The sequence below is a fragment of the Neofelis nebulosa genome, chromosome 3 (assembly GCF_028018385.1).
Source record: "Neofelis nebulosa isolate mNeoNeb1 chromosome 3, mNeoNeb1.pri, whole genome shotgun sequence".
In the NCBI taxonomy this organism is placed as follows: domain Eukaryota; kingdom Metazoa; phylum Chordata; class Mammalia; order Carnivora; family Felidae; genus Neofelis; species Neofelis nebulosa.
This window is the reverse complement of record NC_080784.1, coordinates 145,429,904-145,454,797: the sequence shown is the minus strand read 5'-3', so window position 1 is coordinate 145,454,797 and position 24,894 is coordinate 145,429,904. Positions and strand designations below refer to the sequence as shown.

General features: G+C 36.4%; 1 protein-coding gene across 4 annotated transcripts in view; it reads left to right on the top strand.

The window, feature by feature from the left end:
• ART3 (ADP-ribosyltransferase 3 (inactive)) overlaps positions 1-24,894 on the top strand; it is a 140,626-nt gene that overhangs the window by 71,077 nt on the left and 44,655 nt on the right. Inside the window, exon 1 of one of the 4 annotated variants that reach the window (XM_058722242.1) lies at positions 12,321-12,342. The exons of the other annotated variants lie outside the window; for them this stretch is intronic. The gene's annotated coding sequence lies outside the window, so the exon portion shown is untranslated. Of the gene's footprint in view, positions 1-12,320; positions 12,343-24,894 lie in introns of those variants that run through there. 4 annotated transcript variants of the gene reach the window in all.

Below are 24,894 nucleotides of genomic sequence, written 5' to 3'. Positions count from 1 at the left end.
CATAGATTCACTCATCCTTTGACCCAGTGCTAAAACACCAGTTTGGAAAGCACCTAGATTATAAGTGAAGTACATCTACTTAATTAATCTTAAGGTGTCTGCCTGAGATGCAGGAACTTGTTGGGATTCTGCTGACATGGAGACACTTATAGGTGCCATTTTTGCAATTTTATTCTAATATGCTGGTGCTAGCCCTAGTGGTTGCCATTTGGAACTCTTTCTCTAGCCTGTGGGTCCAGGAGGGTACAACCCGCACTGCAGCCTTGCATCACAGCCAGACCAGTGAGAGCTCCAGCCACCCTCATGTTGTCACCCCACCAAGGTAGGTGGGTGTGCACAGTTCCCACAGGGGGTGTCCCTACAGTGCTTGGCACAGGTGGCCAGAGGATATACCACTTCTGAGTTTCATGGGATATCTCCTACACAAAACTACTTCAGGGCTGGGAGAGTTAGCTGACTTGCCTAATACAAAACACAAAGACAGGCAAAATGAGGAAATGGAGGAATATCCAAATGTGAAAGAATAAGACAGAACTTCAGAAAAAGACCTTAATGAAACAGGTAATAAATCTGCCTAATAAACAGTTCAAAGTAACAGTCATTAATATGCTCTAAACTTGGATAAGAATGGGTGAACACAGTGAGAGCTTCAACAAAGAGAAAATGTAAGAAATTAACAAACAGAACTTACAGGGCTGAAGAATACAATAACTGAAAAATTTACTAGAGGGGTTCAGCAGCAGATTGTAATGAAGCAGAACATATCAGTGAGCTAGAAGACAGAGCAGTGGCACGCATCCACACAGAGCAACAAAGAGAAAAAAGAGTTTTAAAAATAGTGAAGATACCTTAGGGGCTTTTGGGACATATCTGGAGGAATAACATTTACATTACAGGGATCCCAGAAGGAAAAGAGAGAGAGATAGTGCCACAAAACTTACTTTAAGAAATAATGGCTGAAAACTTCTCTAATCTGGGGAAGGAGACAGACATTCAAGTTCTGGAAGCCCACAAAGTTCCAAATAGGATGAATCCAAAAAGATCTACACCAAGATACATTAATAATAAGAATTGTAAAAGTTAAATAGAGTCTTAAAAGCAGCAAGAGAGAAACAACTTGTTGTGTACAAAGGAAATTTCATAATGCTATCAGCAGATTTGTTTTAGCAGAAACTTTGCAGACCAGCAAGGAGTGGGATGACATATGAAAAGTGCTACAAGGAAAAAACTTCCAATCAAGAATTCTTTAACTGGCAAAGTTATCATTTAGAATTAAAGAGGAGATCTGATGCGTTTTCCAGATAAGCAAAACTAAAGGTGTACATCACCATTAACTGGACTTACAAGAAATGTTAGAGACTTCTTTAAACCGAAAAGAGATGACACTAATTAGTAACAAGAAAACATACAAAAGGGTTGGAATGGAAAAGGTAAATATATAGTAAAGATAGTGGAATAACTTATAAAGGAATTATGAAGGTTAAAAGACAATAGTAGTAAAAGTAACTAAAACTACAATAATTAGTTAAGGGATACATAAAATAAAACGATGTAAAATGTGACATTAAGAATATAAAACATGGGGAGTGAATAAAAATGTAAAATTCTGGAGTATGTTCAAATTTAAGCTCCTATGAAAACCAACTGCTATATACATAGTATGTTATACATGAACCTCATGGTAATCATAAGCAAAAACTTATTGTAAATACACTAAAGAAAATGAGAAAGAAATCTAAATATAACCCTGAAGAGTACCATCAAATCACAGTGGAACAGGGGTGTCTGGGTGGCTCAGTTTGTTAAGCATTTGACTCTTGATTTTGGCTCAGGTCATGATCTCACAATTGGTGAGATTGAGCCCCATGCTGGGCTCTGCACTGACAGCATGATGCACATGTGTGCATGCTCTCTCTCAAAATAAATAAATATACTTAAAAAAATCACAAAGGAAGAGAGAGAAGAAGGAAGGAATAGAGAGGAACTACAAAAACAACCAGAAAACAGTTAACAAAATGGCATAATTACATACCTCTCAATAGTTAAGTGTAAATTCTCTAATCAAAAGATAAATAGTGGATGAATGAATTAAAAAAAGAGACCCATTTGTATATGATGCCTATAAGAAACTCTCTTCTGAAGTAAAGACACACAGATTGAAGTGAGGGGATAGAGAAAGATGTTCTATGTAAATGGAAATTTAAAGAAATCTGGCATAGCTATACTTACATCAGACAAAATAGATTTTCTTAAAAAATTCATTTTAGATAAAATAGACTTGAAAACTGTAAAAAGACAAGGGCATTACAAAACAATAAAGGGGTCAGTCCAGTAAGAAGAGATAATGTAAACATACATGCACCCAGCATAGAAGCACCAAAATATATAAAGCAAATATTTACAGACCTAAAGGGAGATATTGACAATATTGACAGCAATACAAGAATAGTAGGGGATTTTAACACTCCACTTATATCATTGGATTGATCAGCCAGACGGAAAATCAGTAAGGAAACATCAGCCTTACGTGGCAAATTAGATCAGATGAACTTACAAGATACATACAGAATACTACATCCAAAAGTAGCAGAATACACATTCTTCTCAAGTGCATATTCTTCAGGATAAATTGTATGTTAGGCCACAAAACAAGTCTTAATAAATTTAGAAGACTGAAATCATGTCAAGCATCTTTTCTCACCACAATGGTATGAAACTAGAAATTGATTAAAAGAAGAAAACTGGAAAAAAAAATCTCACAAAAATCTGTATTTTAAACAACATGCTACTCAACAACCAGTGGATCATGAAGAAGTCAAAGGAGAAATCAAAGAATACCAGAGACAAATGAAAACAGAAATACGGTATACCAAAATCTGTCGGATGCAACAGAAATAATTTCAAAGGCAGAGGGGTGGGGTGGGGTGGGGTGGGGTGGGGGTAGGGGGGTGAAGTTCATAGTATTACAGGCCTTCCTCAAGAAACAAGAAAAATATCAAATAAATGGGGGCACCTGGGTGGCTCAGTCAGTTAAGCATCCGACTTTGGCTCAGGTCATGATCTCACGGCTTGTGAGTTCAAGCCCTGCGTTGGGCTCTGTGCTGACAGCTCAGAGCCTGGAGCCTGCTTTGGATTCTGTGTCTCCCGCTCTCTCTCTCCCCCTCCCCTGCTCACTCTCTGTCTCTCTCTCAAAAATAAATAAACATTTAAAAAATTTAAAAAAATCAAAGATCACACTTTACACCTAAAGGAACTAGAAAAGGAACAAATGAAGCCAAAGATTTAGTAGAAGGAAGTAAATAATAAAGAGCAGAGCAGAAATAAATAATATAGAGACGAAAAAGACAAGATCAAAAAATCAGTAAAATGAAGAGCTGATTCTTTGCAAAGATTTAAAAAAAAAAAAAAAAAGACATTCCTTTAGCTGGATGCACCAAGAGAGAAAGAGAAGGTTCAAATAAATAAAATCAGAGATGAAATTAATTAAACTAATGTAACTCTGTATGCTAACTATACTGGAATTAAAACTTTAAAAGTCAGAAAAAAAGAAATTAACACAGAAATATACAAGATCATAACAAAGTACAGTAGACTCTTGAAGAACACCAGAGTTAGGGACACTGACCCCTTGCTTAGTCAGAAATCCACATATAACTTTTGACTCCCCCCCATAATTAACTACTAATAGCCTACTGTCAACTGGAAGCCTACTATCAACTTATCAATAAGATAACATAAGCAGTCAATAAACATACTTCATATGTCGTATCTGTTATATACTGGATTCTTACAATAAAGTAAACTAGAGAAAATAAAACATTATTAGGAAAATTTTAAGGAAGAGAAAGTACATTTATAGTACTGTATTTATTGAAAACAAAATTCATGTATAAGTGGACCTGCACAATTCAAACCCATTTTTGTTCAAGGGTCAACTGTATTATGAACATTTATGTGCCAACAAATGGAATACCTTGAAGAAATGGATAAATTCCTAGAAACACAATCTTCTAAGACTGAATCATGGAAAAATTGAAAATCTGAATAGACAGAATTCTAGTAGAAGTTTGGGTCATAATAAAAAACCTCCCAGCAAAACCCCAGACTAGACAGTTTCACTGATGAATTCTACTAAACTTTCAAAAAAGATTAATACCTATTCTCAAACACTTCCAAAATTTGAGGAGGGAATGCTTCTAAAGTCATTTTATGAGGCTGGCATTACCTGGACACCAAAACCAGACAAGGAAACCACAAAAAAAGAAAACAAAAGGCCAGTATCCTTGATGAACACAGATGCACAAATTCTCAATAAAATAGTAGCAAACTGAATTCAACAAGACATTAAAAGGATCATATGCCACAATGAAGTATTTATTCCAGGGATGTAATAATGGCTCAACATCCACAAATCAAACTGCAGTACACCACATTAGCTAACCAAATGAAGGATAAAAGTCATATAGGCATCTGAATAGATGTTTAAAAAAAAAGTTAACAAAATTCAACATCCATTTATGATAAAAACTCTCAACAATGTGAGTATAGAGGGAACATACCTCAACATCATAAAGGATATATATGACAACCCCATAGCTCATATCATGCTCAGTGATCAAAAGATGAAAGCTTTTCCTTTAATATCAGGAATAAGACAAGGATATATACTCTTACCACTTTTATTCAGCATAGTATTAGAAGTCTTGGTGACATCAGTACAGCAAGCAAAAAGAAAAAAGCATACAGAGTGGAAAGGAAGAAATAAAGCTGTCACTATTTGCAGATGACATAATACTATATACAGAAAACTTTAAGGTCTTCACTAAAAAACTATTAGAATAAACTAATTCACTAAAGTTGGAGGATACAAAATCAATATACAGAAATCAGTGGCATTTCTTTACACTAATAAACTATTAGGGAAATTAAGAAAGCAGTCCTATTTACAATTGCGTCAAAAAGAGTGAAATACTTTGGACTGAATTTAACCAAGGAGGTAAAAGACCTATAGAGTGGAAGTGTAAGACATTGATGAAGAACACAAATAACTGGAAAGATACTCTGTGCTCATAGATTAGAATTGATGCTGTTAAAATGTCCATATTATCCAAAGCAATGTACAGTTTCAGTGTAATGCCTATCAAAATTTCAGTGAATAGTATTTTTCATAGAACTAGAACAAGTAATTAAAATTTTATATAGAACCACATAAAATACCAAATAACTAAAACAATGTTGAGAAAGAACAAAGCTGGGAGTATCATGCTCTGTGGCCTCAAAATATACTATAAAGCTATATTAATCAGAACAGTATGGTGTTAGCATAAAAACAGACACAGAGATCAATGAAACAGAATTGAGAACCCAGAAATAAATCTGCATGTATATGGGTAATTAATTTATGACCAAGAAGCCAAGAACATATAACAGAGAAAGGATGTTTTTTCAATATGTGATGCTGGGGAAATTGGACAGCCACATGCAAAAGAATGAAAGTATAGTACTATCTTCATACACAAAAATTAAAATGGATTAAAGAAATGATTTGAAAATATAAAATTCCTAGAAGAAAGCATAGGTGGTAAGCTTTTTGACACTGATTTTAGGGATGTGTTTGTTGGGTCTGACTCCAAAGGCAAGAGAAACAAAAATAAACTAAAAACCTTCTGCACAATGAAGGAAACCATCATCAAAACAAAAAGGCAACCTACCAAATGGAAAAGTTCTTTGCAGATCATATACACAATAAGGGGCTAATATCTGAAATCTATAAAGAACTCCTACAACTCAACAAGGAAAAAAATTAGCAGATAACAAAATTGGCAGAAGATCTGAATAGATGTTGTTCCAAGGAAGATATACAGGTGGCCAACAGTCACATGAAAAGATGTTCAGCATCACTAGTTATTAGGGAAATGAAAATCAAAACCACAATGAGATAGTACTTCACACCTGTTAGAATGATGGTTATCAAAAAGATAAGAAATAACAAGTTTGGAAGGGATGTGGTGGGACTGTAAATTGGTACAGCTTCTACTTGGAAACAGGATGGAGATTCCTCAAAAAATTAAGAATAGATGTAACTAAATGATCCAGTTATTCCACTTTTTGGGTGTTTATCCAAAGAATGTGAAAAGACTAATTTAAAAGGATATATGTACCCCTGTTTTCATTGCAGCATTATTTCCAATAGCCAAGATATGGAAACAACCCAAATATCCATTGATAGATGAATGGATGAAGAAGCTGTGGTATATGTATAATGGAATATTACTGAGCCATAAATAAGAATGAAATGTTGTCATTTGCAGACATGAATGAACATTGAGGGTAGTATGCCAAGTGCTAAGTCAGATGCAGAAGGATAACAAATACCATATGATTTCATTTGTGTAGAATGTAAAGAAAAAAAAAACTCCCAACAAAACAACAAAGCAAACAGTACAAAAGCAAACTCATAGATACAGAGAACAGATTGTTGTTTATCAGAGGGGAAGGGAGTGGAGAGTTGGTGAAATGGGTGAAGGGGGTCGATTGTATGGTGATAGATGGTAACTAGACTTTGTAGTGCATAAAGATATCGAATGTTGTACACCTGAAACTGAAAAATGTTATATACCTATTTTATCTAATTAAAAAAATGAAAATAATTCATACTTAGTAAAACAGGTCTTTGCTCTCCTGAGGCAATCTCTGTTAACTAGGTTTTTTTAATCCTTCAGAGGATTGAACATTGATAACAACCCACTTTGGTTTTTGTCCATGATATTCAGAGCTATGCTTTGGCATGGTTTTGTTCTCTTTTCAGAAACTTCTTACAGCATGTTGACTAGTATAGATAGCAATTGTGTTGGAAAGTAGGGAATCCCATCAGAGATGGTCCAACAAGAAGCCTATCTCAGTACAACTGACCCTTAAATAATAAGGGTTTGAACTGTATGGGTCCACTGATATGTGGATATGTTTTGATAAATATAGTACTGTAAATATATTTTCTCTTCCATATGATTTTCTTAACATTTTCTTTTCTCTAGCTTAAGAATACAATATATAATACATATAACATACAAAATCTGTTAATCAACTGTTTATGTTACTAATAAGGCTTCTGGCCGACAACAGGCTATTAACTTTTTGGGAATCAAAAGTTATACATGAATTTTCAACTATCTGGGGATTCAGTGCCCCTAATCCCTGCTTTGTTCAAGGGTCAGTTGTAAAGTGTTCATTGCTCACAAGTGATGGGTGCAGTCTGCACAATAAAATTAAGTAGGATCAAACTTTTTTAGAATTTAGCCAAGAAGTTCTGGCTATTCTCATAAATGTTTCAGTTAATATGAATGCCCATTTCATCTTAATATTGAGGTTTCCTATTTCTTTAAAAAAAACCCAGCTTGGTAGCCATGTAACAATGGCTTTGTTTGTATTCTTTAAAATGAAGGAAGGTTATGATGTGTGGAGTACTGTAGATAGGAACTTTGGGAGTTTGAATGAATTACTTGAGTCTGGTTACTAGTTAATGTAGAGACTGAACCTGAGCTGCTTATAACTGCTAGAGCTAGATGTTTCTACAAGGTGTGTATTGCTCTGAAGAAAAGATTCTTCCAGTGAAAGTGAAAGTTGATAAAATGCATGTATTAACAGTTATCTGAGTCAGTAAGCTTTATAATTCGAGGAATTAATCACTACTGATGCATTTGTTTAGAGAAATTCATTTCTTTCTGTCATCTGGGACAAAAAAGAAAAAAGAAACTAGTTATTTAAAAGGTGAGAAAAAGAGCAGAAATTTCCTGTTTATGTACATATAGACAAACATAGCAACTATGTAGTCTTTGTTGGAGAAGCAACTTATATTTTTCCTTTCCATAGTTAGGGTATTTTTTCTTGAGTTTTGAATTAAAATTTGTAAACAGCAGCAATAGTGATCTCTCCTGACTTTGGATTCATGGTGCAGGGGAAAAAGCTAATTGCAGACATTTGCTTTAGAAAGTCCAAAGGCCAGAGTTCTTTTAGCTTTCTGCTTCTTTTTCTTTTGCTCCTTTACAAATTTTTAGGGGTGCCTAGGTGGCTTAGTTGATTAAGCGTCTGACTTCAGCTCAGGTCATGATCTTGCGGTTTGTGAGTTCAAGCCCCATGTTGGGCTCTGTGCCTGCTCAGAGCCTGGAGCCTGCTTCAGATTCTGTGTCTCCCTCTCCCTCTCTGCTCCTCCCCCGCCCATGCCTCTGTTTACCCCTCTTTTTCTCTCTCTCTGTCTCAAAAGTAAATAAACATTTAAAAAATTTCAAATTTTTATTCACATCCCCAATTTTTTTCTATTTCTTCATTCTTTCTTTTTAATTGATTATAATATGGAATGGGATTTTTAAAAAATGTCTATAAAATTTATTTTTAAAAGGTTATTTTGTGGTTTTAAGTTTAAAAGATTGTTAGTTGAACCTTTGAACTTAGAGAAAAACTAACATAGTTTTTCTAACTAAAAACTTGAATTAAGTGGCTTTTAGCTTACGTTTTCAATTTTTCTCATTTGATGTTTCTCCTTATAGGTACCTCAGAAGAAAATAAATGTTTTTTACTTGCCATTTACTCCCATTACACATTCAGACAATCCCTAATTGTGTGGACAACTCAAACTACCAAATGACTTTGACATTAACAAAAAATGAATTAGTGAAATTCAGTAACATTAAGGGTAGGAGAATTTACTTGAAGAAAACAAACAAACGAGCAAGGGGTGCTTGGATGTCTCACTCAGTTAAGTATCTGACTCTTGAATTCGGCTCAGGTCATTATGTCGTAGTTCATGGGATTGAGCCCTGCATTGGGCTCTGTGCTGACAGCGTGGAGCCTGCTTGGGATTCTCTCTCTGTCCCCCCACATCTCTGATCATTCCTTCTCTCTTGATATCTAAATAAATAAACATTAAAAAAAAAACCAAGCAAACCACATAAATATGAATTGGAGAACTACCACATTTTTATACATGTCTGACAAAGAGAGTTGAGGGATACCGAATAAACCATTAGCTAAATATGAGTTGGATATGTAGCACTAACACTAATAAAATAAGCAGAAAGGTTGTTGATGGGGATATAGTCAAGAAATCTGTGAGTTATGGGTTATAGATGTTAAAATGATAGTGTAATTGTTAAACTTGAGAGGTCCCTCCAGGACAGGAACTTTGATTTATCTAATTCCTCCTAATTGTCTTATATAACATTTTTTTCTCTCCATATACACACAGATACATATAAATGTATATAATGTATATAAATGTATATGTATATGTATCTGTGTGTATATATGTATTTATATATATGAATATTTAAGTTGAGGTATAATTAACATACAATACTAGTTTTAGGTGTACAGCATGAGTTGTTATTTGTAAGTATTGCAAAGTGATCACCACAAGTCTAGTGAATGTCACAATACATATAGCATTTTTTTCTTGTGATAAGAGCTTTTAAGATCTCTCAGAAACTTTCATATATGCAATACAGTATTAACTATAGTTGCCATGCTATGTTTTACATCCCATGACTCATTTTATACTGGAAGCTTGTACTTTTTGACTCCCTTCCTCCATTTCACCAACCTCCCAGCCCTCCATCCCTCCATCTCTCCATCTCTGGCCATCTGATTTCTCTTTGAGCTTGGTTGTTTTTTTTTTTTTTAGGATTCCACATGTAAGTGAGGTAAAGTGAAGTCATTTTTTTTTTAAGTTTTCTTAGTTAATGAGGGAGAGAGAGCACACAAGATAGGGAGGGGCAGAGAAAGAGGGAGAAGAAAGAGAATCCCAATTAAGCTCCAAGCTCAGTGCAGAGTCCGACTCAGAGCTCGATCTTACAGCTGTGAGATCATGACCTGAGCAAAATCAAGATTTGGATGCTTAACTGACTGAGCCACTCAGGTGCCACACAAGTAAAGTTTTAATAAATATATTACGTGATTCTTGGCTTACAAAATCTAGTTAATTTCTAAGGTACCTGAAATTCAAGCTCAAGAGTACCTTAGAACGTAGCCATTAAGTAATAACATCTTACAGAGTTGTTGTAAGGTGTTGCTGAAACTTCCCTCTCTCCTTTCTTTCTCTTTCTGGCCACTAGCCACTGTAGACCTGTACCTGAATCTGTCCTAGGGCAAGGAAGAGTAGCTTGAGGATGGCTGTGATCTCAGGAAAACCTGGTATTTGCAATGGATAAATGGGGAGGCATGAAGGAACAGGAAACCTCAGAATCTCATGCAGTGCTTCTGGATTGGGAAAGGGTGTCTTTCTGGTTAGTGAACCAGTCTGCTGATGCTGAGCTATAAAGGATATGTAATAATCAGTTATGCTAAATGGTACATTAGGTAAATCATGGGGGACCTGTGAGTTAGAGTCAAATATCTATGTCCAAATTTTATTAGTGTTGTCATATATTCTGTTTAAGTCTTTGATACAGGTGTACTTCATTTTATTGAGTTTCACTGTATTGCACTTTGAAGATAATGTGTTGGGGTTTTTGTTTTTTTGTTTTTTTTTTTTTCCAGATTGAAGATTTGTGGTAACCCTGTATTGAGCACAATTTTTTCCAACATTTGCTAATTTTGTGTTGTGTAACATTTTGGTAATTCTTGTAATATTTCAAACTTTTTTCATTATTATGTTTGTTATTGTGATCTGTGATCAGTGATTGATGTTACTGTTGTAATTATTTTGGGGGGTCATGAGTTGTGCCTATATAAGATGGTGAACTTAATACGTGTTGTATGTGTTCTGACTGCTCCACTGTTCTATTTTTCTCCCTCTCCCTCCCTATTCCCTGAGGAATATTGAAATCAGGCCAGTTGCTAATCCTACAATGGCCTCTAAGTGTTCAAGAGAAAAGAAGAGTCACACATCTCTCATTTTAGATCAAAAGCTAGAAATGATTAAGGTTAGTGAGGAAAACATGTTGAAAGCCAAGGTACGCTACATCTATACCTCTTTGATCAAACAGTCAAGTTTTAAATGCAGAGAAAAAGTTCTTGAAGGAAATTAAAAGTGTTACTATAGTGAACATATGAATGATAAGAAAGTGAAATAGCCTTATTGCTGATATGGAGAAAATTTTAGTGGTCTGGATAGAAGATCAAACCAGCTACAACATTTTCTTAAGCCAAAGCTTAATCCAGAGCAAGGCTTTAATTCTCTTCAATTCTGTGAAGGTTGAAAGAGGTGAGGGAGTTGCAAGGACGTGTTTGAAGCTAGCATGTTGGTTTATGAGATTTAACCAGCAAGTGCTGATGTAGAAGCTGCGGCAAGTTATTTGGAAGGGCTAGCTGTGACAATTAATGAAAATGGCTACACTAAACAGAGTTTCAGTATAGACAAAATAGCCTTCTATTGGAATAAGATGCCATCTGTGACTTTCATAGCTAGAGAGAAGTCAATACCTGGTTTCAAAGCTTCAGTGGACAGGCTGACTCTTGTTAGGGGCTGATGCAGCTGGTGATTTTAAGTTGAAGCCAGTGCTCATTTTTACCATTCCAAAAACCTAGGGCTTTTACGAACTATGCTAAATGTACTTAGTTTGTGCCCTGTACAATAAATAAAACAACAAAGCCTTGGTGACAGCACATCTGTTTACAAAATGGTTTACTGAAGGGGCGCCTGGGTGGCTCAGTTGGTTGAGTGTCTGACTCTTGATTCTGGCTCAGGTCATGATCCCGGGGTTGTGGGATTGAGCCCAACGTCAGGCTCTGCACTGAGCCTGGAACATGCATAAGATTCTCTCCGTCTTTCTCTCTCCCTCTCCCCCACTTGCATGCACTCTCTCTAAAATAAAAAATATTACAAATTAAAAAAATTCAAAGTGGTTTACTGAATATTTTTTAAGTTTTTATTTAAATTCCAGTTAACATACAGTGTAATATTAGTTTCAAGTGTACCATGTAGTGATTCAGGACTTCCATAGAATATTAAAATATTAGAATATTACATAAACTGAGTTAATATAGCAGCCACAGGGTTTGATAGCTTTGACCCCAATTTTGGAAGGCAGCTATGCTAACCACTATACCACCAACGCAGTTGACCCCAATTTTGAAAGAAGTTCTGCTGTGGGTAAAATGTTCTCAGACAGCATCAGATGTTACAGAGAAATTGTTGATGAAAGGAAGAGTTGATTGATGCAGCAAACTTTATTGTTGTCTTATTTTAAGAAATTGCTACAGCTACCCCAACCTTCAGCAACTACCACCCTGATCAGCAGCCATCGACATAGAGGCAAGATCCTCTGCCAGCAAAAAGGTTATGACTTTCTTTTAAAAGCTCAGATGATACTTGACATTCTTTTAGCCACAAAGTATCTTTTAATTAAGGTATGTATATTGAGTTTTAAGACATAATGCTATTTTACACTTAATAGACTACAGTGACTATAGTAGAGTGTAACCATATTTTTCATATGCACTGGGAAACCGAAAAATTTATTTGACTCACTTCTTTGCAACAATTTGTTTTGTTGCGGTTGTCTGGAGCTGAGCCTGTCATATCTCTGAGGTATGCCTGTACAAGAAGAGTCTTAATTCAAATCCTACAGAAATTAAGAAGGGAAGTGTCTTAAATAAAAAAATCTCAATTAACTATCCACCCCAGAGTGGTGTAGACAGTGTGAAACAACAAGGGTGTCTACAGATATAAAACAAAAACAGAAAACCCAGCAACTGTGTTGAGACCGTGCATTAGTTTGAAATGTGATGGTATTCATACAGAGAATGGAGTTAGAAGCAGGATTTGGGACAGAGACTATGGAGATCTTGTCTTGACAGGATAGTTCCTTATTTTAAAGTATTATGGGTTCCTAGATTATTAAGTCATAAGCCAATCGCAGATGTAAAGATTATTTTCTAGATACCACTACTTCCCCCAACTGAAATAATATTCCAAAAACAAATTAATTTTGAATTACCCACCATTGGATTGCTTATATATGGAATATGTTTACCTCTGTATAAAACATAATTTAGAATTGACTATAGGGTGCTCATAATAATTACCTTAATTGCCTCTGCCATGTAAAATTACATAGGAAAAGGAAAGATACTGTGCCCCATGTACCTACCTTTCTATCACCTGTCCCTTCCTTCCTACCCACCCCCCTTTTTAAATTTTTTGTTTGTCTGTCATCTCTCTCTGGTGCCGAACTTTTAATACTACCCCAGCGAGAGAGGATAACTGAATATGCCAACTTAACAGTCAAGAGTTATGTTCCATACCTCTCTTCCAGTTGTTTCTCAGTTAAATAGTCCTTTGAATGAATACAAAGAATGTAGGATGATATTCTGAAACCGTGATGTGTAATAACTTTGGTTAGGGGTGGTGGGGATGGGTGGGGGTAGGGAGTGGGTGGCAACTTATTTTCTTGCTGCAGTTTAATTTAGAGTTGGTGAATGGATTATGATTTAGGACTTGGAGAAGCTTTACAAATATGAATGGATTATGATTTCTCTAGAATCTCTAGAGAGATCCTCTAGAGATGGATTATGATTTAGGACTTGGAGAAGCTTTAGAAATATGACTTTAAAACATTTTTTTAATGTTTATTTTTGAGAGAGAGAGAAGAGACAGTGCAAGCTGGGGAGTGGCAGAGAGAGAGGGAGACACAGAATCTGAAGCAGGCTCCAGGCTCTGAGCTGTCAGCATAGAGCCTGACGCAGGGCTCAGACTCACAGGCCATAAGATTACTTAACCAACTGAACGACCTAGACACCCAGCCCTTTGACAGTTTTATGTAAAAGCTAACAAAAGAGCATTTGTATTTGGTATTTGGGTTAGGAGTAAATAGGAACTCACTTCTTTCAGAAGAGAAAGCAATTATGGATAAAGAGACACATGTAAGAAAGCTACCAGACTCATTTATGTAATCAACTCCTTTCATCTACAAAAGGAACTACCCCTTTTAGTTTTGCTTCCCTTTTTTTTTTTTTAAAGGAAAGATTTCTTGTTCTAGAAAGGAGTAAGCTTAAATTAGCAAGCATTAAATATCTTCAGTTTTCTTTTGAGTTTGAATGGTGTTCTAACTAATTACTTCATGGGGGTTTCCAGCTTTGGGAAAAGAGTTAATAACTAAACTCTTGAATACAACATTAGTCAGGCCCAGGAACAGAATGTTGCTTTGTCCTTCATGTTATATAAAATGCTCACCTTTTTAATAGTGTTCTTTATGCATTTAAAAATGAAATGTACAGGGCAAAAATAAAAATTCTTTTTTTCCGCTCTCTTACTTAGAAGGCATAACATCCACAGGGCCTTTCCGGTTAGTAAATCAGATCCTGTTTACTCTTGCTTTGTATTCCTTTTTAAAAAAATGTTTACTTACTAATTTTGAGAGAGTTTGCATGCACAAGCATGTGCACGAGCAGGGTAGGGGCAGAGAGAGAGAGGGAGAGAGAGAATTCCAAGCAGGTTTCAAGCTGTCAGCCCTGTGCCTGACCAGTGCTTGATGTCACAAACCATGAGCTCATGATCTGAGCCAAAACCAAGGGTTGGATTCTTAACTGACTGAGCCACCCAGGTGCCCCTATCCTTGTTTTGTTTTCTTAATCCACAGGGTTGCATGCAATTTTGGACATTTTACAGTTGATGAATGAATGAAAATAGCATATTTTTAATCCCACTTAGAAGCCTTTTTTTTTCATCCCCAGATCTATGTTAATTAATAAATTTTGTATCATATGGAGAAAAATGAACAGGAAAATATAGTTATTGTTTCCAACTGCTTTAGAAAAATAAAATATTAACAAAAATACATACAGCTATTGCATAGATGATGGTGATTAATATGGTATAAGAAAGGAAATACAAAGAGCTGTTTCCTAGTTGAGGAGAAGCAGCCTTGGATGAAAGGAGATAATGATGTGGAGAATGAAGGAACGGTGGACTAGGTCTGACCTGACACTACTAGAGTCTCTGTCTCTATGGGTCTGGGACCATGGGAACTGGGTTAACCTACTTGTTGAAAGCTGTCCAGTCCTGCTCACCGCCAAGATTTTAATAAGGCTTGACTGTTACCCCTTTCTTCTCACCATTGTCCTTTATGTCATGTTACAGTGCATCGGCATGATAGGGACACAAAATGGTTTTCTAGAAATTTCTGACACCTGGTTTCAAGTGTCAATTCTGCCTCCAACCTTGCATTTTCAGTCACTGTCATTGTTATCAGAGAAAGGTTTGAAAAGTTTAAGAAGACCTGCACCTCTCTGACCTCATCTTATGCTATATTATTCACTCACTCAGTTCAGCAACGTTTACTTTTGAGCTGTCTTGGTTTTCTTCAGACCTAGCAGGAAGGCTTCTTGTTCTAGCTCAGTGTTGTTCAAAAGAAATGTGAAGCAATTCACATGTGTAATTTAAAATTTTCCAGTAGCAATACTAAAAAAGGTAAAAATAAACAAATGAAATTAATTTTATTAGTATATCTTATTTAACCCAATATATCTAAATAAGATGTTTTATATTTTTCTTACTATGTGTTTGAAATCTGAATATCTTACACTGTTCTAGCACATCTCATTTGGGTGCTGAATTTTTATCAGATATTTGATCTTTATTTAGATTTTATAAAATTTATAGTTGAAACAGACTCACATACTTGAATTGTTGCACACATAAGATTTTTTTGAATAAATCAAATATCATTTTAAAAACTTAAATAAAATGAAATACAATAAAAATTTAGTTCCTTAGTCACTTAGTCACTGAGAACATTTTAAGTTCTCAGTAGCCATAGATGTTATTGGACAATGCAGTTCTAGCTATTTTCTCTGTAAAGATTGCTTTGGTACAGATAACCACTTGGCTGACTCCTTCATCTCCTTCAAGTATATGCTTATATCTTACCCTCTCTCAGTGAGGCCTTCCTTGGCCACTATTTAATACTACAACCTGCCCCTTCCCACACTTCACACTTCCAATCTGACTTACTCTGGTATGCTTCATCTCTCTTCACTATGTAACGGCTAATTTATTTTCGTTTTCACTTGCCTCCCTCCCTTTCTTCCACTGCTTGCTAGACATAGGTTTCCTGAAGGCAGAGATCTTTGTTTTCTTCATTGATACATCCCAACACCTAGAATAGTATTTAACCTATAGCAGGTCCTCAGTAAACATTTAGGATAAGTTGGTTAAATGAATGAATCATGATAAAAACTTTCTGAAATCATTAATATATATTAGATTCTGAATATAATTCATACAGGATTAAAAGTATCATTTATTAAATCCTTCGTAAATGTATCTCAAACTCATTCTGTGTACCTTATACTGTTTTAAACTGAGAGTAGTGGGGAGAGGAATGAGTACAAATGAAATATATAATCTAGTTAGGCAATATTCACAAAAAGAGAAGAGAAAATATGAAAAATGCTGCATTCTGTTGCAAACACTAGAGAAATGACTTAAAATACAGTGCCTTGGAATTGCTGCATGTATTCCTTAGAAAATTTCCCAGTAAATATCTAAGTAGTTACATGTTTATCATTAACTATTTGGAGACTTGGGGAACACAAAAAATAGGAAAACTAAGTGTATTATGAAACTACACTTGAAAACTAGTTTAAAACCATGCCAATGTTTATAGTGGTGTTATCAACAGTAGCCAAACTATGGAGAGAGCCCAAATGCTCCCCCAAAAAGTAGCATATTACTTAGCCATCAAAAAGAATGAAATCTTGTAATTTGCAATAACATGGATGGAGCTAGTGTGTACTATACTAAGCAAAATAAGTCAGAGAAAGACAAATACCATATGATTTCATTCATGTGGAATTTCAGAAACAAAACAGATGAACACATGGGAAGGAGGGTAAAAGAAGAGAGGGAAACAAACCACAGGAGACTCTTAACAATAGAGAACAGAAGGTTGATGGAGGTGGTTGGAAGATGAGCTATGTGGGTGGTGGTTATTAAAAAGGGCACTTGTTTTGATGAGCACTGGGTGTTGTATGTAAGTCATGAATTGCCGCATTCTATTCCTTAAATAGTGCACTGTATGTTAAGTAACTAAGTTTAAATTAAGAAAAATGACAATGAGAAGGAGAATAATTTCAGTTCTAATTGAATTTAGGTAAAATAATCTTTTTTCAAAAAAATTTTTTTTGACGTTTATTTTTGAGACAGAGAAAGAGCATGAATGGGGGAGGGTCAGAGAGAGGGAGACACAGAGTCGGAAACAGGCTCCAGGCTCTGAGCTGTCAGCACAGAGCCCAACGTGGGGCTTGAACTCACGGACCGCGAGATCATGACCTGAGCTGAAGTCGGCTGCTTAACCGACTGAGCCACCCAGGCGCCCCTAAAATAATCTTTTTAAGATATGGTGCTGGAACAACTGGACATCCACATGCAAAAGAATGAATCTAGTCACAGACCTGACACCATTCACAAAAATTAACTCAAGATGGATCATAAACCTAAATGTAAAATGCAAAATTCTAAAAGATAAGCCATGTAACTGTATAGTTTTAGTTATATAAATTAGATAATTATAAAAGACATTCTAGAAGATAACATATGAGAAAGTCCAGATGACTTTGAGTATGGTGATGACTTTTTAGATACAACACTGAAGTACAACCCTTGAAAGAAATAAGTAATAAGCTGGACTTCATTAAAATTAACAATAATTTCTCTGTGGGACACCTGGGTGGCTCAGTTGGCTGGGTGTCCAACCTTTGATTTCACCTCAGGTTACAATCTCATGGTTCATGAGATTGATCCCTGTGTTGGATTCCACACTGAACGTGGAGCCTGCTTGGGATATTCTCATTCATATTCTCATTCTCTCTCTCTCTCTCTCTCTCTCTCTCTTCCCCTGCCCCTTTCTGGCTTGCACATGCTTGCTTGCTCTCTCTCTCAAAATAAATAAATGTAAAAAAAAAAAACCCACATGGCAAACTAATCTTTGACAAAGCAGGAAAGAATATCCAGTGGAATAAAGACAGTTTCTTCAGCAAGTGGTGCTAAGAAAACTGGACAGCAACATGCAGAATGAACCTGGACCACTTTCTTACACCATACACAAAAATAACTCAAAATGGATGAAAGACCTAAATGTAAGACAGGAAACCATCAAAATCCTCAAGGAGAAAGCAGGCAAAAACCTCTTTGATCTTGGCTGCATCAACTTCCTACTCAACACGTTTCCGGAGGCAAGAAATAAAGAACTTACAACCTCAACACCCAAAAAACAAACAATCCAGTGAAGAAATGGACAAAAGACATGAATAGACACTTCTCCAAAGAAGACATCCAGATGGCCAACTGATGCATGATAAAATGCTCAACATCACCCATCATCAGGGAAATACAAATCAAAACCACAAATGAGATACCACCTTACACCTGTCAGAATGGCTGACATTAACATCTCAGGCAACAACAGATGCTGGCGAGGATGCAGAGAAAGAAGATCTTTTTTGCATTGTTGGTGGGAATGCAAGCTGGTACAGCCACTCTGGAAAGGAGTATGGAGGTTCCTCAAAAAACTAAAAATAGAACTAACCTACAACCCAGCAATTGCACTACTAGGCATTTATCCATGGGATACAGGTGTGCTGGTTTGAAGGGACACATACACCCCCATGTTTATAGCAGCACTGTCAACAATAGCCAAAGTATGGAAAGAGCCCAAATGTCCATCAATGGATGAATGGATAAAGAAGATGTGGTATATATATATACAATGGAGTATTACTCAGCAATCAAAAAGAATGAAATCTTGACATTTGCAACTAGGTGGATGGAACTGGAGGGTATTATGCTAAGTGAAATTAGTCAGAGAAAGACAAAAATCCTATGACTTCACTCATATGAGGACTTTAAGAGACAAAACAGATGAACATAAGGGAAGGGAAACAAATAATATAAAAACAGGGAGGGGGACAAAGCATAAGAGACCCATAAATAAGGAGAACAAACTAAGGGTTACTGGAGGGGTTTTGGGAGGCGGGATGGGCTAAATGGGTAAGGGGCACTAAGGAATCTACTCCTGAAATCATTGTTGCACTATGTGCTAACTAATTTGGATGTAAATTTAAAAAAATTAAAAATTTAAAAACCCCACAACTTCTCTGTGAGATACAGTGTTAGAGAATGAGAAGACAAGCCACAGACTGAGAGAAAATATTTACAAAGACACATCTAATAAATTGTTGTTCAAAATATATAAAGAACTCTTAGAAGTCAACAATAAGAAAACAAAAAACCTGATTAAAAAATGGGCCAAAGATCTTAAGATACTTCACCAAAGAAGATACACAGATGGCAAATAAGGTATATGAAAAGGTGCTCCACATCAGATGTCATCATGGAATGCCAATTAAAACAATGGGGGTGCCTGGGTGGCTCAGTTGGTTAAGCTTCCGACTTCAGCTCAGGTCATGATCTCGCAGTTCATGGGTTCAAGCCTCACATCGGGCTCTGTGCTGACAGCACAGAGCCTGGAGTATAAGCCCTCTGAAATAATTAATGTTTAAGCTGTATGTATTACTTACATAAAAAATTTTAAGATAATATATACTTTTAAATAGATAAATATTTAGAAGAACGGTAATTATAAGCCAATATTCTTTAGAGGAAAACCAAATTATATATTTGTAAGAAAGAGACTGTGCTGCTTATCAGGACTGTTCCTTTCTAGCAATATAATGATACCCAAACTTCCTCATGTTAAATCTATTACCATCACCAGACAACATCTTGAGGCCAGAAATTCTGTCTTAAAAATGTTAAGATTCCTCACCCGACTTAACCATAGCTCTCAATAAATATTTATGAATTGTTTGTATAAACCTTCTGTGCAGTTAAGGTTCAGGTCACCCTACTGAAGCAGAGTGAGATATAAAGGTGTCACATTCACATGGCATTAGTTTCCATCCAGCACCTAGGAAAATGCCAGATAACTCAGTGCTTCCTACTTGCGAGTATTCCTATCACAATAGTGAAGAAAATGAAGTTAATTTACAAGTATTAGAACATTGACATTGAGCTCTGGTCTGGCCCATAGTAGACAACTCAAGATTCCGTGGTTTTTTTTTTTTAATAGTAAATGAATAAATGAATGAATGACTGCCTTTGCAGAATTATATGGATACAGACAATTCCACTAAAGTCGGTCTTTAGAGTTGCCCATATAACCAGTCAGTCACTTAAGATTGGGCTCTTGTCTAGAGAAGAATTCTGATGATGTTGACTCCTATGTGCTGTGTATTTGCATCTCCTTTTTAAGTCTCTGTTCCTAGATTTTTTATACTTTTCTCTTTTTAAGTACTTTGTGAGTGCAAGGAATCCCCTCATTTTACTAATGTCCTATTTCAGTTTTTGGTTTTCTTTCTGACTTAGTGTTAACATTGCTCTCAGTAAGAAGTTTCAGTTACACTCCATTGTCCCAGAATTTGGTTTGCAAGTTTGGAGTATTCTGAAAGGATGGACTGCAAGTGAGAATGATCATATGCCCTATTTCTTTTCCTCAGAGGTGGTCTGTTATCTAAGTCACTGATTGGTGTATGAGAAACCAAATCCTCAACAATTACCATTGGTCATTCATATTTGTTGAGTGGTGTCTGCCTAGAACATTTGGGGGTTATTTAATAAAACGATTCTCTAGTTTGCTTTTAAAATTTTTGCCACACTAGTCTTAGTTCTTCTGTTTCTGTGGTGAATATTTATAGATTGGACTCTGCAGCTTTACTCCACAGAAAAGAGAATTGCTGACTTCGTGGTTCTTGTCTAGATTGCTTGACAAACCAGCCAAATTACCCAATTTAAATAATAAAATAATAGATGACTAGATTTCAGTGTAGTAAAAAATTTGTAGGGTGAAATACAGGGCTGAAAAATAGATTTGTAAGACCATACAGGTTAGCTAAGAGCGGTCACAATTCACTAGGCTTTAGCCTCCATTCAGCATCAGCACATAGGAAAATACTCATGTGATGACTTAGCGCTTCCCACTTACAAACACTTCTGTCACAGTGGTGAAGAAAATAAAGTTAGTTTACAAATATTAGAGCATTGACATTGAACTCCATGGTTTGGCATATAGTGTTGTTTGTGAATTTGTGACTGAGTTTGTGTAACATGTTCCAATAGTACAAGATTGCTGAGTCATAGAGGGATATGCTTTCCAGTAGTAGTTCTAATTGTTCAGTGAGGCCAAGATTATAAATCCAGGTGAGCAGAAATAGGACACCTTACCACTTTCACTGAAAGTTCTTATTAATTTCTTCCCAAGGTAGTAGACACATTAGATCTAGTTGGAAAGACTAAATTGTTGCCTCTGGTAACTGAGGATTCTGATACTGTTCTGCTAATGTTTGTCCTGGAAATTTAAGCCTAGTGAGGCTACTGGCCTTCTTTACTCCCTCTTTCCATCCTTCTCTTTGTTCATTTCATAAATATTTATGAAGTGCTCACAGTGTGAAAGACGTAAGTATTATAGGAGATGCAAAGATATGCTGATGACATATATAATGAGGGACATATGAGAAGTTTCTGAAGTTACACATCTTGCACTCTAATATAACTTACTCCACACATATACATACACACTTTGAAATCATTGCCATAGAAACCCATTGTCCTTGATAAGAATGTGTTTCTCACTGTGGGAGAAAAAAAGTTGAGAATTAAAGCCTAGAGGCTTAAAATCTACCAAGAGAGTAGTGTCTCTAAATATTACACTGTAATCATTATATGTTGTATGTTATAGGGGTAATATTCTGAATTATTTTTAAAATACTAAGTAGATTCTATAAAGTTTGTTATCTCTGTATTCCACTCAATTCATCTTTAAGATTAAGTCATTAATAGTAGTCCAAGAGAAGGAGTAAGTAGATAATGCCAGAAAAAGGAGGTTCATAGGATAGAGGAGGAAATAGCCTATTAAGAAGTACCCCTAACTAATATTGGGATTAGAAGAGTTAGTTCCCAAGCAAAAAGAAAAGGAGTCAAGATTAGACTCCTGTGTCTTGGCTTCTCTGGACTGAAACCCTGGAAAAGGTTGATGTAGTTTAAGAAATAACGTGATAAGTTTCAAGGAATCCTTGAACAGCAGGGATTGCCTCTCTTTGAACAAGAGGCAGATGGTCTCTTTGGACCATTTTCAAGGTCTCTTAGAAAAGCACCAAGTCTAACGTGGAACCACCCAAGCAGTAATTTGGAAACACCAAAGTAGCAGAATATGTTGAGAACAAAGATTCCTTTCCAGTTTTCTACAAAATCAGGGTTATTGTGATGGAATTCCTAATTCCTAGGTTTGCCTTTGGGCCTAGTTAAGGTAACAGCACAAACCAGTTATAATTTTCTGTAGGAAGATGCCCAACAAAGCCAAGGAAACTCATCTGTGGTAATAGATGAGTAATAATTTAAAGAATAATTTAAAGAAATAAATAATAATAAAGGAAATAAAGTAATAATTTAAAGAAATTAAAGAAATTGTTCTTTAGAATACTCAATGCCAACTGGGCCCCCAAAGCGATAGAAAATACTTAGTACTGAACCAGAAATTAAATGTCACCGGTGCTAGAGACCAGCCTAACCACTAGAGCTAGCAGAGAACAGACAACAGTTTCCCCTAACAGAAGAGTGCCAACAATGTAGAGGGGGAACCATATGCAACAAGGAAACCAAACCGTATTTCTCTGTATTGGAACTCAACTTAATTCACAAACCCTTGTGTCCACTAATGGTAGAAACGTTAATATTACCAATTAAAACTTAGGCATTTATAAGTTGAAATAGTCTTCTTTGAGTAAATATTTAGTTCAATTTAGAATTTTTTCCTCCCCTTCTGTCCTTCCTAAGAGCAATTTAAAATCCTGCCATTGGAAGAAAGGTACTTGTTCTGGTGCTGACCTCTAGTGGTCACTGGCCTGCACTGAGGCATCTGATCCTGCTTGTTTTTCTTTGGATGATGGTAATTTGCCTTTACTGCTGTAATGTCCCAGCTTGGCCTCCAGTCTCTAATACACATACATATACTTTGCATTATCTGATCACAACCCTGAGCTCCTTTCAGCCTCATCAATGGGCCATTACAATATTACAGATGCTTTCCAGTAGTAGTTTTCAAATTGGGATACAAATAACTCATGGGGTACCAAAGACATTCCAAGGAATATGAAAGAATTTGTTATTGGGGCGCCTGGGTGGCTCAGTGGGTTGAGCGGCCGACTTCGGCTCAGGTCATGATCTCGCGGTCCGTGAGTTCAAGCCCCGCATCGGGCTCTGTGCTGACAGCTCGGAGCCTGGAGCCTGTTTCCGATTCTGTGTCTCCCTCTCTCTGACCCTCCCCTGTTCATGCTCTGTCTCTCTTTGTCTCAAAAATAAATAAACGTTAAAAAAAAATTAAAAAAGAATTTGTTATTTTTATTTTTAAAAAATGTTTATTAATTTTGAGAGAGAGAGAATCCCAAGCAGGCTCCATCCATGCTGTCAGTGCAGACCCAGTGCGGGGCTTGATCTTACATATGGTCATAACCTGAGCTGAAATCAAGAGTCAGATGCTTAACCGACTGAGCCACCCACGTGCCCCTATTGTTGTCTATTTTTTTTTTTTTCAATGTTTTTTATTTATTTTTGGGACAGAGAGAGACAGAGCATGAACGGGGGAGGGGCAGAGAGAGAGGGAGACACAGAATCGGAAACAGGCTCCAGGCTCCGAGCCATCAGCCCAGAGCCTGACGCGGGGCTCGAACTCACGGACCGCGAGATCGTGACCTGGCTGAAGTCGGACGCTTAACCGACTGCGCCACCCAGGCGCCCCTATTGTTGTCTATTTTTAAAAATCAGTTGCATTTAGGTATGATTTATACAAATTTATATATTCTAAGTGTACAACTCTCTGACTTTTGATAAATGTATATCATCAAGTAACCACTAAAACAATCATGATATAAAACATTTCTTTACCCCCCCCAAAAGTTCTCTCATGCCCCTTGTAGTCTTCTCCCTCCATCCAGGTCCCTGGCAATCACAGATCTTTTTTTTTTTTTTTTTTAATACAATTTATTGTCAAATTGGCTAACATACAGTGTGTAAAGTGTGCTCTTGGCTTTTGAGGTAGATTCCCATGGTTCAGCACTTACATACAACACCCAGTGCTCATCCCAACAAGTGCCCTCCTCAATGCCCATCACCGATTTTCCCCTCTCCCCAGCCCTCATCCATGCTCAGTTTATTCTCTGTATTTAAGAGTCTCTTAAGGTTTGCCTCCCTCCCTATTTGTAATGATTTTTTTCCCTTCCCTTCCCTCATGATCTTCTGTTAAGTTTCTCAAGATCCACATGTGGGTGAAAACATATGATATCTGTCTTTCTCTGACTTATTTCACTTAGCATAATACCTTCCAGTTCCATCCATGTTGCTGCAAGTGACATTATTTCATTCTTTCTCATTGCCAAGTAGTATTTCATTGTATATCTAAACCGTATCTTCTTTATCCGTTCATCAGTTGAAGGACATTTAGGCTCTTTTCATAATTTGGCTATTGTTGAAAGCACTGCTAGGAACATTGCGGTACATGTGCCCCTATGAATCAGCCCTTCTGTATCCTTTGGATAAATTCCTAGTAGTGCTATTGCTGGGTCATAGGGTAATTCTGTTTTTATTTTTTTGAGGAACCTCCACACTGTTTTCCAGAGTGGCTGCACCAGTTTGCATTCCCACTGACAGTGCAAGAGGATTCCCATTTCTCCACATCCTCACCAGCATCTGTTGTTTCTTGACTTAATTTTAGCCACTCTGACCAGTATGAGGTGTTATCTGAATGTGGTTTTGATTTGTGTTTCCCTGATGATGAGTGACATTGATCATCTTTTCATGTTGTCTGTTGGCCATCTGGATGTCTTCTTTGGAGAAGTGTCTATTCATGTCTT